The sequence below is a fragment of the Gopherus flavomarginatus genome, chromosome 9, assembly GCF_025201925.1.
Source record: "Gopherus flavomarginatus isolate rGopFla2 chromosome 9, rGopFla2.mat.asm, whole genome shotgun sequence".
NCBI lineage: Eukaryota > Metazoa > Chordata > Testudines > Testudinidae > Gopherus > Gopherus flavomarginatus.
In genome coordinates this window covers 42,042,085-42,057,811 of record NC_066625.1, presented here as the reverse complement: position 1 = coordinate 42,057,811, position 15,727 = coordinate 42,042,085, and the positions used below count along the sequence as shown (strand labels likewise).

The window sequence follows — 15,727 nt, the reverse complement described above, 5'->3', positions numbered from 1 at the left end:
GCTCCAATCTCCCTCCCAGAGCCTGAACCCCCATCTCTCCTCCTATTCCCCCTACCCCTGTCCCAGCCCGGAGCCTGCACCCAGCACCCAAACTCCATCCCAGAGCCTGCACCCTAGAACTCCTCCCCCACCCAAACTCCCTCCCAGAGACCAGCCTCTCACCCCTTCTGCACCCAAACTCCCCCCAGGGACTGCACCCCTCCTGCACCCCAATCCCCAGCCCCAACCCAGGGCCTGAACTCTAGACCTCCTCCCCCCATCTCCCTCCCAGACCCTTAGGCAGATGGGGGGCAGAGTTTTGAGGGGCAGGTTCTGAGTGGTATGAGTGACATTATTGGCCCACTGTGAGGATTGGAGGACTGGCACTGGCCCTACGGTAAATTGAGGTTGAGACCCTGCTTTAAGGGATTGGAGCAATGCTGGAGAGACTGACAGGAAGGGAGCTGGGGAGCCGTGTGTGCTCCAAGCAGAGTTGTTGTTGTGCTCTGGTGACACAGAGCGGGGGTGGGGAGTTTGTAAGCTGTGGTGTTTGTATAGAGAGAAAGTTTAGTAACCTCTAGCTTAAAAACTGTTCCTGCTCTGAGCTATACATGACACTCTTTGTTGCGAGTATAGATCAGTGGGTGAATGTTTCCCTGCAGGATAATAGGTTCCTAGTTACAATCCAAGTGATTCCCTTGAAAAATTTTTTTTGAATGAAAATCGATTTCCAGACCCATCTCCAGTATGTTCAGGAGTTCTCTGAATGGGGATGGTAGAAATGAATTTAAACACTCAGCATTTTCCTGTGCAAATGTATAAAGACCTAGCAGAGCTGTCCAGTAGATGAAATCAGTTCCAGTCCTCGGTGTCTCTGTATCTGAGGCATGTGCGACACCTCTGTGGTGATGACTGGAGAAAAAATGCTGGATTCAATGAAAGATGCGACCATAGGAGGGGAAAGTGAACGGCAGCACCACACAGTGTCATAACACTGAGATACGGGGCTTCGCTGTCACTACTCCTGTGTTTTCCATCATTTATATCCTAAGGAACACACCCTCCCCCTCCCCCACACACTGTCACACACAACCTTCTCCCCTTGAGCCCAATCCAACCCTCTCCCTCTCCCACACACACTCCACGGGACACAGCACTCGGTGACTCACCCAGATGGGGGCTTGTCTCTGCATCTCCCCAACAGAGGAGCAGAGAGCCGAAAGGGCCACAGGAGACCAATGGAGCTAGGCAGGAATAGAAAAGACTTCCCCTCCCTTCCCTTCTCTTGAGTCCAGTTAATCTCACCCATGGGTCATTCCTGCCTCGAGTGGGCTCAAAGCACCAACCTTCCCCTCAGCAACGGAAGGTGGGAACCAGCTCTATCACACAGAAGGAGGCTCCCCACCTCTGCTGCTGCCATTCAGCAGCCATTAATATTGATTTGTTTTAGTTAGTGCAACCCCCTCAACCCCTAATCCATCCATGAATCAAGGAGGTAAGACCCTCAGCTGGGAACCAGAGGGGCAATGGGTTAGTGTACGGGACTTATAGTAGCCGTCCTGAGTGGAGTGATGCTGAAGTTGTGAATTCAAACCTCACCTAAAGCACTAGTTTTCTTTAAGCAAATGGGTTCTGCCAATCAGTTTGCCTTACAGAAAATACAACTGCAGCTCAGAAGACACTGAGGTCCCCTTGCTTTACAGAGAGCAGGGCAGATTCCATAGATCTACCAGGCTCTGCTCTCTGCCAGCCACCAGGGTCAGGCAGAGCCCAGAGCACTGCCCCTGACTCCCCCTCAGTCTTTGCTCCCCAAACCACATGTGTGCTCGCCCTCTTCTCTGTGAGACTCAAACCCTGCCTGACTTTCTATATGTTGATGCGGTTTTCGTCTGTCGTGTTGATGTGCATGTGGGTTCTGTGTGATTTTGGTGGATGCCTGGCATAGTTTTGGGTGCATGTGTGTATGATTTTTGCATACAGATTGGTTTTTTGCTTAGTATTCTTTTGGTATGTGGGTTTTGTGCTTTCTTGTTGTGGGCTTTTGCTGGATTTTTTGGTGTGGATTTGTTCTTTCTATATTTTTTGTGGCTTTCCCTTTTGTGTATATGGCTCTGTGTGCTGTGTGAATTTGTGTGGGTTTGGTTTTTGTTTATGTCTGTGCGGGCCTGTGCAGTCTGTGATTTTCTCTTTCTCTCTGTGTGTTTGTCTCTCTGTTTGTATCTTCATGTGTAAATTCACTGGATTTTTTCAAAATCTTCACAGCTTTGCCAATTTTCACCAGGAATTTTTCTCCATTAAGAAATTCTCACGTGTTCCCTACCAGTTGGTGACCATTGCCCCAGGGGCATGTCAGTCTCAGAGTCCTGATTTCCCATTGACCCTTCCCCCTTTTATTGGGACTGGGAACTAGCCAACCAAAAACCCCACTAAGTTTTAGTAAAGGGCCAACAGTCCCTTACATGAGCCAGCCCCATGAGGGTCACCGATGGCCAGAGAAGGCAGCACAAGCTGGCCCCATGGTGTAATGGGCAGCACTCAGGACTCTGAATCCTGCAATCTGAGTTCAAATGTCAGTGGGATCTGGTATTGGTTTGTGGTAAAGCCCTGGAGCTCAAAGTGCTCAATTTCCCTGTTTCTAGTTGTTTAAGAGTGAGTCTTTTCCCTCCTGCTGAGTGACTCACACCCACTGGAACTAGGTCGTTGGTTGAGATGGCTGCAATGGATTGGGGTGTAGAAGTGGCTATGGCTGCCTGTAGTCCTGTGGTTTGACCTGGTTGGGATTCTTGCTGCTTCACAGGATGCCCACAAGTTTGGCCCTTGTGCTTGCTGCCACACCTTTCCTCTGGCCCACACGGCGCTTGAAGAAAGGAGTGCCAGGGCCAGGATTAATAGTCAGGGCTTGGCAGGAGGGAGGGTGGAGCCCAGCCTGGAGTCCCTCACATCTTCCCTCCTCCGGACACCTAGAGCAGAGGCGGCTGGTGCAGACAGCTCCAAGGGAAGGTTTATAAGCCACAGAGCAACTGAAGGTGGGACAAGAGGAGGGGAGGACCATGCCCTTGCATGGCCAGCAGACAGCCACAAAGACCCCCGGCCAGGCTGCTCCCTGCCATACCAAACACCCACTGAAAGCGACCCACAGACCAGCATGCGGCGCAGCTGCTGATGCTCTGTGGCCAACATCAGAAGAAGGTAGGAAAGAAGGGCCACCCCCTGGTGTGGCCTCTGTCTGTTCCCACTCATAGTGCTCACTTTTGCCATGGGGCAGGAGATTTTACCCCAAGAGGCTTTTCCCCAGCTGGCAAGAAGCAGAGAAACACCCAGGATCCCAAGGTGCTATTTACCAACCCCCTGAAGCACAGGGGCAGGTGCACACTTGGAAGAGGGAAACTGCTCTACGCGCCAGCCCGGGCAGCCGCCCATTATCTTTAGCAAGTCAGGAAGGGCAAAGGCTAGACTGGAAGGACCTGGGGCTCATGCCCCAGCCTTTGTGACACCCAACCCCCAACTCCTTCCCGGGGCTCTAGCTGGAGCCAGAGCATTGGCCTGAGCCGCCAAGAAGAGGTTCCAGCCCTGAAGGGAGCAGGACTTTCAGCATGAAGGTAAAGTTGCAGCAACACAACCATGAAGCAACTTGAACTCTCAATGCCTGCTCTGAAGTCAGATCCCTTATCCATTAGGCCACATGAAAATAGCCCCTCCAAGCACTTCTTTAGAAAAGGCAGACGCTGTGTTTCTCAGGTCTTCTACTGAGGGGGGCCGAGACTCTCTGGGCACAAGAAGTAGAGTTCCCAGCAACACGTGAGAATTAATTCTATGGAGCCAGGTGCAGGACTTTGGCAGGGAGGCTCAGGCATGGCGGATTGGGGTGCAGTGGACGGGCTGGCTGTCTAGGTGAGGAGATTTAGTGACCCTCAGGTGCAGGTTGGAGGAAGAGGAGGAGGAATTGGCAGTGGCCGTGGAGAAGAAGAGGAGGGGTGGAGGTTCTTAGCAAGCCTGGCTAGCTCAGTCAGTAGAGCATCAGGCTCTTAATGGGAGGGGCCAGGGTTTGAGCTGCTGTCCAGGGACTCAGCTTTTAAGTTGCCTTGTGTGCCAGGAGCCAAATGATTCCTGGTGGTGCCCAGAGCCATGTGTGGGACAGAGAGGCTGAGACTTGTGGCACCTGCTCTGCGGCAGGGATCCTGGCAGCTCAGACTCAGGGAAGGCTTCTGAGCTCAGAGCGGCTGACTTTGAGAGTTCCGGGGAAGTGCTCAATGCCTGCTCCACCTCAGGCCCTGCCCCCAAACCATCAAAATCTCTTCCTAACCCGCCCCTTTCTCTCCTCACTCCTCCAGCACACCCCTTCAATGGCCAGCGGGAGGCGCTGAAGCAGAAGAGGAGGAGCTTGTCGGCCAGGCCTGCTAGCAGGGGCGTGCTGGGCAGCTTTTCTTTCCCTCTGTTTCTTCTGCAGCCCTCTAGCACCCATGGAGTCGCTGACTTGGCTTCTTTCACACACTAGAGAGAGGAGCAGAACCAGGACTATGGCTGATCTAGGGGGCACTAGGTGAGTGGCAGAGGCTTCAGGTGCTGAGAGTTTGCCTGACCCCTCAGGGACACAGTGTGAGGTAGTGTCCCAGGGATCTCTATGAAAGGAGCAGAACATGATTTATTGGGGTGGGGAGAGAATTGAGAGTGTCTCAGGGGTTGTAGACAGGTATTGCCCTTGTTAGAGACTAGCTAAAACACAGGCCTTGCTGTAAGCAGGATTTGAACCTGTGCAGGGGAACCCTACTGGATTTCGACTCCAACACCTTAATCACTCGGCCATCACAGCTGTGATTGCAAAATTGCCCCACTGCCAGAGAAACTGGTAAAGAATCACAATGCCTAGGCATGAAGTCATCTGAACTACAGAATTCCCACCGCAAACCTGGCTCCCAAAGCACAGGGGGGATTTGGGGTTTTTTCTCTTTGCTTAGCCATGTGCAGTCGCACAGAGAGCGCGTTTAAAAGTCTCCCCTCCCACAGATCGGGAATGGGAAATGATTCTCAGCTTGAAGCTTGATGTGAATGAGGATGTCTGGGCCACAGGGCCAGGGACTGGCCTTTGCTATAGAAACCAGTGACACACAGAACTAAGCTAAGGAAAATGTTTCCTGGAGTCAGTAGCTGGATTAGCAGCAGTATTGTGCAGAGAAATGTCTCACAAGAGGAGTAAGCGCATTGGTGGTTCAGTAGCAGAAGTCACAGATACAGCAGGGGAGGTCTGTGGATCGGGAGTTAGGGGCACTGGCAGAGCAGTGAGAGGGGAGCCCAGGGCTGGGATAACAGGGGCTGTGGGTCAGGACAAGCAGTTCTGCACGGAGTGTTCAGAGCTGCCCTGTATCTGCCCTTTCTCTGCACCGTCCCTGCTCCCAGAATGCACCAGGCCCTGGACTGAACTCTTCCCCTGCAGGCTGAGCTGGTTTCGTTTGCTGTGATCCTGTTAGATGGGCAGGGGAGGAAGTGACAGTCCCAGCCCACAGCCAATGCCCCCCTGTCACCCAGCACCCTTGGCCCCAGATCCACCCAGCCTAGTAGAGAACTCAGCAGGGCAGGGCAGCCAGGAGCTGTGCCCTGCCAGGCACTCAGGGGCATCCACCCTGCAGCTGGGGTATCTCCCCAGCGTGGTCCATGGGAGCTCACGCACTAATGGGGTAGTGGCAGCAGCTGCGTGGTGGGTTGGGCTGGTGACTTGGGTAAATCTCCTGGGGTTGGCTGGGTTCATGCTCAGACGACTGGCCCCAGTCACCGGCCGAGCCCCCCAGCCACGCTGCTGCTGTTAGCGCCCTAGCCTTGGGTGGAAGCTGCTGGCTGGCTGGACCCTGAGAGTGAATCAGGCACTAGGGGAAACCCCCCGGCCTGAAGATTCATTGCCGAGATTCCTGGGAGCTGTCCATCCCTATGGCTTGTGTGGCTGTCCCTGGGGGTCCAGCAATGGCTCTGGAGGGCGACTCGTGTCACCTGGGGGGAGGTGATCCAGGCAGTGGGCAGCCGGGGTGTCTGACTTACTGGTAAAATTGGTCTCTTCACTCCATGGTGTTCGGTGGCCTGGGTCAATACCGACACCTCCCAGGAACAGGTCGGGGTTGAGTGGGGTTAGAATTTTCCTCTAAAGTGATTTTAGGGTCTGATCCTGCAAGTCCCCCATGTACCCAGTACAGGATGGGTCCAGGCACCTCACTCGATCCAGTGCTGGCGTATACAGCAGAGAATTGGAAGCGGCAAATCGGGGGGTCATATAAAGAGACTAGAAATACAAGAAGTTACTTTTGAAAGGAGAAAAGAAAAAGACGACATTCCCGAGCTGTTTAATAGGGCGTTTGCCCCTTGCAGGCTGCGAAGGGAAATCTCAGGGGTTATGTTCACCTGTTCCCAGGGCTCTGTCCTCAGGACAGATTTGTTGGAGAAAGGAAATCACCACTGAGAGAGGAGTTGGGCTCAGGGTGGATTTTTGTGCTTTGTCAGGGAATTTAGGATCTGGGACTGGAGCCTTAAAAAGGGAGCGGGTGAAGGCTCCCCTCTGCTTTCAGGCTGAAGGAATCGTGGGTTTGGTCAGTCCACCTGGGGGGTCACATCGCTCCCAGGCAAAGAGAGGAGGAGAACTCCTCTCACAATGACACATGCAGATCCTGGAGAAGAAGAAAGAGATAAGAGACCAGCAGCAGGTGAAGGTGACTGAGGAGGGGAATCCCTTGTGCATGTTACAGAACACTTGGGAAGCTGTGGCCATTCAAACACACTGAGCTTTACTAACGAGCAAGGCCAGACTGCTGTGACTCGGAGAAGGGTTTAGGTGTCATAATGGACAAACAGCTCAGCATGAAATGCCCGTGCGATGCTGTCGTTGTCCTTGGATGTACAGACAGGAGAACAGTGACTAGATATAGGGCACTAGTGTTATCTCTGTACAACATTGGTCAGACCAACACTGGACTTTTGCACACAGTCATCCTGGCCACATTTTAAGTTGAAGAATGAAAAATTGGACAGGGGGGCAGAGAAGAAGAAAAAAAGCGCTGAAAAGTTGCCTTCCAGTGCGAGACAAGAGCTCAATCTGCTCAGTTTATCACAGAGAAGACCAAGAGGTCACTTGATGACAGTGTGTAAATCCCCTCCCAAAGAGAAAATTCTGGGTACTGAAGGGTTCTTTAACCCAGCAGCAAAAGGCAGAACAAGAACCAGTGGCTGGAAGTTAATGGCAGAGAAACTAAAATGAGAAATAAGGGACACATTTGCAATCGGGTGATTAAACACTGGAACAAAGTACCCAGGGCAATGATGGATTCTCCACCTCACATGGGGGTGGCAAGAGGGGACGCGGGGAGGGGCTGAAGAAAGTGCTCTCAGGTGAGATAGAAAACCATTTCTCTCTGGTGCTTGGCTGGTGGCCTTGCTCTCATGCTCAGGGTCTCCCTGATCTCCATTGCTGGGGTCAGGAAGGAATTTCCCCCAGCTCACACTGGCAGGGATGTTGGAGTTTTTGTCATCCTCTGCGGCATGGGGCACAAGTCACTTGCCTGGATCAGCTGGGTACATCTCACCAAATCAATTCCAGTGCAGGGGCCTCCAGTATTGGTACCCCTCTGCCTCTCCTATGCTCTGCCTGTGGCACACAACGGGATATTCTCCTAAGGGCTGCAATATGTTGGTTTAATCCTGGTTGTTGGGCTCAGTGCAGGGTTGACTTTGTGGCCTGTCACGTGTACGGGGGTTAGACAGGATTATTTAGTTGTCTTGACTGGCCTTAAAATCTAGACATGGATGTTCTGGCTACGATATTGCAGTGTCTGACCAGTGGTCTCTCCAGCTTCCAGGGGACTCGTTCCAATCGAATCCCAGGCCAGGATTCAGAGACTGGCAACTGCAGCGCAAGGCAATGGGGGCTGGTGGGAGTCACTTTGGGGCTGTCACTAGTCACAGAAAACAGAACCTCTCCCAACATCCCGACTGCTGAGCATCAGGACATCTGGCCGTAGAGGAGCCGGGGCAGTGCCCCCCGTGGAAGGAATCAGGCGGGATGGAAACCCACAGGACGGGGAGTTGTGTGTTTCAGGAGTGTTGGTATCACTCGAACACATGCACTGTGCCCACACGCAGAGCCAGTTCGTGCTGTAAAACCCCCAGACCCACGAGGGATGTGTTAAACTCAGCACAAGTTCTGCTTTAACCCATTAGAAATAACCCTGTAATTATTGTGGCATCTCAGTGCCAGAGGACACCAAACCCCTGAGCTGTCAGTAGAGGGCCAGGAGTAGCATCACTGGACACTGTCAGTGCTTCGGCAGCGAGGCCTTGTACATGCTGGCCCTGGCGGCTCAGACACATGGCTAAGGAAAGGGGAAGGTTACACGCACCCCAAGCCGGAGCCCTCACTCCCTCCTGCACCCCAACCCCCTACCCAGCCTGGAGCCCCTTCCTGTACCCTGAACCCCTCATTCCTGCCCTTCACACCCCTTTACAGCCCTCACCCAGTCCCACACCCCACCCCTCGTTGCAGCCCAGAGCCCCTTCCCATACCCTGAACCCCTCTTTCCTGCTCTTCAACCCCCTTTACAGCCCTCACCCCCTCCTGCATCTCAACTTCCTGCCCAGCCCGGAGCCCCTTCCCGTACGCTGAACCCCTCACTCCTGGCCTTCACCCCCGTTAGAGCCCTCACCCCCCTCCTGCACCCCAACCCCATGCCCAGCCCAGAGCCCCTTCCCATACCCTGAATTCCTCATTTATGGCCCTCACCCCACATTAGAACCCTCACCCCCTCCCGCATCCCCACCCCCCATCCCAGCCCGGAGCCCCTTCCCATACCCTGAACCCCTCATTTCTGTACTTCACCCCCCATTAGAACCCCCACCCCCTACCGCACCCCAACCCCCTGCCCAGTGCGGAGCCCCTTCCCGTACCCTGAACCCCTCATTTCTGGACTTCACCCTGCATTAGGACCCTCACCCACTCCCGCACCCCAACCCCCTGCCCAGCCTAGTGACAGTGAGTGAGGGTGAGGAAGAGCGAGCCACCGAGGGAGGGGAATGTAGTGAATCAGGGGCGGGGCCTCAGGGAAGAGTTGGGGCCTTGGAGAAGGGGCGGGGTTAGTCTGTTTGGTTTTGTGCAGAAAGTTGGTAACCCTACTTCAGGCCTAAAGCCTGGGGTGACCTCTCCACTCCAATCTCTAGCCAAGCACATTGGAGCCTGCAGGTTTCCAGGCCAGGTTCACTTCGTGTCTCTCATTGGAGCTGCTCTGTACTGGCTCCCTGCCCAGCCGCTGCTGCTCCCCCAGAACCCCACCCAAACCTGCAGCCAGCTGTAAGCTCTGGGAGTCACAGCCTGTTTCACATGTGGCTCTGCATCCATTCCTGGGGATTTCTCTCCGCATCCAGCTCTCTGCAGCTCCTCGCCTGCCACGCAGCCACCACTTCCCGCAACAGCCCGGCCCTTTCCTGCTTCAGGACCGTTCCCCTGACCTGGCCAGAGGAAAGAGAAGTGCAGCAGGGAAGGAAATGGTGGGGATTGTAGTCCCATTCTTAGCAGATCTATCACAGTCCCAACCGTAGGCTGAAAGACGCTGCAAACAGACAAAGTTCCTCTCTGCCCTATCAGATTATAAGTCCCAAGGTTTCTGGGGTCACATTGATTGCCCCCTCTTGCTTAAAGAAACAGTCTTAAAGTCTGCAGCTGCCTTTTCAGCTCCTTTCTGTACCTTTAACTGCAAACTTTATATTATATCCTTTTCGTAACACCCTGATTTCCTGTATTTTTTACCGATTCAACTCCAAAAGATCCATGAAATGTTACCAAGAAATAGAAAATTGAGAAAGTCAATGTGTTTGTGAAAATGTTCATATCTTTTAAAGCCATCTCTTGGGTCACTGAACCCTGATCCATGGACATTCGAGCCACACTGAAGACTGGGCATCTGAAGGGAACGTCCAGTTGAGAGACAAAGTTTCCCTCTTCCCCAGCAGCAGGCTCAGCAAAACCAGCGTCACATGAGCTGGCAGAGACCATGTCCAGGACAGGTCGGTACATTTCCAAAACCTTGGAGACCATAGCCTGAGGCTCAGTAGGACTGACACTCTGTAGACCCGAGTCTAGGAAAAGAAAAGGGATGGATAGTGAACAAGTCAACACAACCCACTCCTTTTCACTGGGGGGGGGTTGCAAAAATGAAAAAAAAATCCTCAACATTTTAGCTTTGGGTTTAGATTTCCATTGAAAACCACAAAGTTTTCTTGAGAAATTAAAAAAATCCTTCAGGCCAGGCAGCCCGAGGTGCCGGGCTCCCTGGCAGGCCGACACCTCAGCCACCTCTTGCCTCATGGCCTCGGCTCTCAATGCTCTGCTGGTTGCCTCCTCCCTTGAAGGCCCCAAGCAAAAAGAAACAAGCACATGCCTAGCAGAAGACAGTTTTGATTCATCGACCTTTGGGTTATGGACCCAGCAGGCTTCTGCTGTGTCACTCTGCTGGCTCTTTACCTACAGCCTCCAGCACCCACACTTGCCTTGCGAGCTCTAGCGCTGGCAGGCAGTTGCGCAGGCTGCTAGGCAGCAGCCTTGGTAACAGCAGACATGTGTCTCTGTGGCGCAATGGGTGAGTCTGTTTTGCTGTTAATTGAAAGGATGGTGGTTTGAGTCCACCCAGGAATGGCGATAACCCCTTGTTCCTCAAGACCTGCTGGGAGCCTCAAAGGCTACCTCAAATCCATCTCTCTTGGCCTCAGTGGTTTCAGCTCAGGCCCAAAGACTGTGCTGGATGCGACTCAGAAATCCATCTCCCAACACCCATGCTGGAGGCTCAGGCTTAATCCTCAAGGCTGAACGCAAAACCTTCAGCCAGGCGTGTTTTGCTCCATTGCCGCCTCCGCCCAAGCGGCAATGGAGAAATGTAGGAGAAACGCCGGCTAGAAGACGCCTCCCTCTCACTTCTCTGTAGGCTGTGACATTATTAATATCAACTGGGACCATATAGATCATTGCTGCCACCACTGTTATATATTTGCAGCAAATACTGTGCAAAAGTTGTCGTGTGAGGTGTCTGTGACAAGGTTATGATTTGCTGGTTATAATTATACTAGCTGTATGTGTGTACCATTTTTGTATCTGCAGTTATGAACATGGGCTTTGTACTTGTATCTCAAAGGTATTTGATTTTAAGTACCCTTAGTGATGCATTTGGTCAGCTTTTTGAGAAAGGACTATTCTCATTTAAGTGCCCAATCAAGAAACGCTTCACTGACAATGGACTTTGGAAAATGCCAATCCACATCTGAGCTTTCCTGGGAACATTCAAATTAATATGTAAACAATGGCGTAGGGCTGCAAATTGAATCATGCATGGACATGTGACCTGCCCATGTGACTCCAGACTCCATCTTGCTGCTGTGATTTTCCTAGGTCAGCCCTAGGACCAATCCTATTCAACTTATTCATAAATTATTTGGAGAAAGGGGTAAACAGTGAGGTGGCAAAGTTCACAGACGATACTAAACTGCTCAAGATAGTTAAGACCAAAGCAGACTGCAAAGAACTTCAAAAAGATCTCACAAAACTAAGTGATTGGGCAACAAAATGACAAATGAAATTTAATATGGATAAATGTCACGTTGGAAAAACATAACCCCAACTATACATACAATACGATGGGGGTTAATTTAGCCACAACTAATCAGGAAAGAGATCTTGGAGTCATCAGGGATAGTTCTCTGAAGACGTAGCAATGAATTGACACATATGACCCCAAGATGAGATCATTAATACACTAACCTGAGAAGAAGGACACCCCAACACTAGAAGGGAGAAGAAATACAAAAAGGGAAGCGGGGAGAAACCCGTACTGAACATGCATTACACCTAGCGACGGCAGCAGAACAGATTATCGACTACACAACCCAAGAACGGGATCTGCATGTTGCTGTAGACAGATCAATGAAAAGCTCCATTCAATTCACAGCCGCCAGCAAAAAAGTTAACATCATGTTAGTATTCATAAGGAATGGGCTGGAGAATAACACCGAACATTTGTATACAAATCAAAGAGGAAGCCTCCAATACCCTGGGACCACCCTGCCTACTACAGCGCTGCACACAGGATATTTTATATGTATCTTTGAGAACTGGGGAAGAAATGGGTCTAAAAAGAAACATTTGCTAATGAGAGAAAACCACCCGAATATGAAGATATTTTATATTAAGTGAGAGCAATTGGACAGTGGAAGTTCAATTAACAGACAACAGTAATTCCCACCCCCCCGCCACACACACACCATTCACATGGCAGCAGGGAGCCCTTTGGGGAGGTGCTTTAAGAGGGTACGTGAGGGGAGTGTGGAGCAGGAAAACTTCCTGGCAGTGGGAAGGAGGCAGAAGCAGGGGCAGGCAGGTGACTGGCAGTTGGGGGTAGCAGTAGCCAGGACTGTGTAACCTTCTGCTGGACAGTCTCCACTGCGGACTTTTTCCTTCTGTCCCCTTCCACGCCAGCAGAGAAAGGCCACCCCAGCCCACCCCAGAGGCAGCTGTATCTCAGGGCTCTGCAAACTGCATCCATTAAGCCTCTTCTCATTTGGGGGATGATTCAGGACAATTTCCCAAAGAAAGGAAGAAAATTTGCTGCAGGTCAAACGAGTGTGAAAATATCCCAAATCTGAGATTGTTAAATTAACATTGGAGAATTAAAGAGAAAATGGGGCAAAATCTGAAAAGGAGACTAGAGAAAGTGTCAATAATTGCTCCACCAGCACTGACCCCTCATGGAGCCCTTGCTGCTTTTACAGCTGAGAGGAGACTTCCTCTCTCTGATGCCTGGCCATGGTGGAACTGGTGACCCAGTGAAGCTGACTCGAGGCTGATGCAAGCTAAGCAAAGCTGAACCAGCTGCCCAGGGTACGGGGTTGGAAGTCAAAATGGGGGGTGGGCCTGGGTTCCCCTACATCAGTGGTACGGGGACAGGCAGCTGTTTCCAGATCGGACACTTGGGGCCCACAAGTGACCTGCTGCCTGACACCAGCTCCTGGACTTGCCTGTTGGGCAGGAGCCCCCCCAGCCCCTCCCCCACTGTACCCCCTAATCTCCACTCCCCTCCCCGAGCTGGGGGAGAACCCAGGAGTCCTGGCTCCTAGCCCTGCCCACCCCTGTATTTCCATAGGGCCCCACCCAACGCCCCCCCCATCCTACATCAGCTTCAAGTTGAGAATCATTTCCCATTCCTGCACTGTGGGAGGGGAGACTTTTAAACGCGCTCTCTGTGCGACTGCACATGGCTAAGCAAAGAGAACAAACCCCAAATCCTCCCCGTGCTTTGGGAGCCAGGTTTGCGGTGGGAATTCTGTAATTCAGATGACTTCACACCTGGTCATTGTGATTCTTTACCAGTTTCTCTGGCATTGGGGGATTTGTTTCACTGATGGCTGAGTGGTTAAGGTGTGGGAGTGGAAATGCAATAGGTTTCCTCTGCGCAGGTTTGAATCCTGCTCACAGTGAGGTCTGTGTTTTAGCCAGTCTATCACCTGGGCAACACCTCTGTGCAACCCCCTGAGATACTCTCAAGTCTCTCCCCACCCCAAGTAAATCCTGTTCTGCTCCTTTCATAGAGATCCCTGGGGCACCACCTCACACTGTGTCCCTGAGGGGTCAGGCAAACTCTCAGCACCTGACGCCTCTGCCACTCACCTGGTGCCCCATGGATCAGCCAAAGTCCTGGTTCTGCTCCTCTCTCTAGAGTACGAAGGAAGCCAAGTTAGCGACTCCATGGGAGCTATGGGGCTGCAGAACCAACAGAGAAAAAATAGGTGCTCAGCACCCACTGGCAGCCAGCTCCTCCCCCGCCCACTACAGGCCTTGCTGACAAGCTCCTCCTCTTCCCCTTCAGCACCTCCCACTTGCCTGTGATCAGCTGTTCAGTGGTGTGCAGGAGGCACTGGGTGGAGGGGGAGGAGCAGGGACGGGAAGAGGTGAGGGTGGTTGAGGAATGGGGCAGGAAGTTGCAGGATGCGAAGAGATGGGACAGGGGTGGGGACTTGGGGGAAGGGGTGGAGTGGGGGCAGGGCCTGGGGACAAAAAGGGGGATTTGTCCTTGATCTCAGACCCCTCTAGGGCCGGCTCTGAAGGAAAACGCTGACTATGACAGTGACAATACAACTGACCAGCATTGCGGGGGAGGCTGAGGGAGATCCGCACTCATCAGGTCTCTTCTCTCCCCCACGGTGAGCCAGACACTGCTCTCTCCTGGCTTTCACTCTAGCAGCTGGATGCCAAGGAGCCATTTCCCCACAGGAAGTGCATTGAGTGCCCCTGTGGTGCTGGGGGGGCTGGCGCTGCTGCTGCCTGTGGGGCTGGCAGGGGGGCTGATGTCTGCAAAGACTCTCAGCTGCCAGGCCGCAGGGGGCACTTGGGACCTTACCAGAGTGGCTCAGTGAAGATGGGAGGTTGACAGAGCAACACAGACGCTCTCCAGAGCACGGAGCAGCATCCGCCCATGCAGCCAGGCAATGAGCACTTCCCACAGCCTGGAGCCGAGGGGGAGGCAGCAGCTGCTGTTCCAGCTGCTCGGGGACAGGCCCTGTCAGCGAACAGCCACTTCTTACTCACCACAGCTAATGGTGCCAGGTTCCTCCGGTGGGGGTATGAAGCAGCCATTTGTTTTCCTCTCCTTTTTGTGTGCAGCCGCTTACAAAAACATCCCAGACAGAGAAGCAACAGGCCAAAATGCTGTCCTGCGGCTGCCAAAGTAGCTCAGTTGGGAGAGTGTTAGACTGAAGCTCTAAAGGTCCCTGATTCAATCCCAGACTTTGGCAGGCCCTTCCGTTTCTCTTTGTGCAGGGGTGGCTTGTTTTCCGGGAGCACAACAGTGCTTGCACCCAAGATAAGTTGCTGATCTAGGGCTCTGCAGTAGGAAAACATAGAATGGGCTTCTGCCCCTAGTTGGCCCACCTGACCTTTAACGATGAGAGCTGTCTTTCCCAAATGGTAGGAAGAAAGTGAGGCAGGGCAGCCCTCAGGAATGGTGCCAGAGGGCTGCTAGGCAGGGATTGGGGGATGAAAACTCCTTTGTGCAGCTGAGCAATGGCAGTATGAGGGAAGAGGCATCTGTAAAAGTGACCCAGCACACCTCTCCTCCTCTGGGCACCTAGAGCAGAGGTGGCTGTGGCTGATGGCTCTGAGGGAAGGATTAAGAGCCACATAACAACTGAGGTCAGGGCTAAAGGGCAGGACCATGTCTATGTGTGACCTTCAGACAGGCATAAAAACACCCAGCCAGCCTGCTCCCTGCCATGCCAACCACCCACTGAAGGTCACCAGCATGCAGGGCGGCTGCTGATGCTCTGTGGCCAAGATCACAAGATGGTAGGAAAGCAGGGCCAGCCCCCATAGTGGGGCCTCTGACTGGTCCCACTCAAGGTGCTCATTTTTGCAGTGGCGCAGGAGATTTTTCCCCAAGAGGCTTTTTCCCAGCTGGTGAGAGGCAGAGAAACACCCAGGCTACCAAGGTGCTATTTACCAACCCCCTCAAGCACAGGAACTGGCGCACATTTGGAAGAGGGAAACTGCTCTACACACTAGCCCGGGCAGCCGCCCATTTTCTTTGGCAAGTCAGGAATGGCAAAGGCTAGACTGGAAGCACCTGGGACTTCTGCCCCAGCCTTTGGGACAACCATCCCCCAACTCCTTCCCAGGGCTCTGGCTGAAGCCAGAGCATTGGCCTGAGCCGCCAAGAAGAGGTTCCAGCCCTGAAGGGAGCAGGAC

General features: G+C 52.9%; 2 non-coding genes across 2 annotated transcripts; one reads left to right on the top strand and one right to left on the bottom strand.

Annotated features, from left to right (window-relative positions):
• Positions 1-4,707: 4,707 nt before the first annotated feature.
• TRNAS-CGA (transfer RNA serine (anticodon CGA)) lies at positions 4,708-4,789 on the bottom strand. Its single transcript has one exon. It is a non-coding gene; the product is annotated as a tRNA-Ser (tRNA).
• A 9,916-nt stretch (positions 4,790-14,705) lies between these two features.
• TRNAF-GAA (transfer RNA phenylalanine (anticodon GAA)) lies at positions 14,706-14,778 on the top strand. Its single transcript has one exon. It is a non-coding gene; the product is annotated as a tRNA-Phe (tRNA).
• The last annotated feature ends 949 nt before the right edge of the window (positions 14,779-15,727 follow it).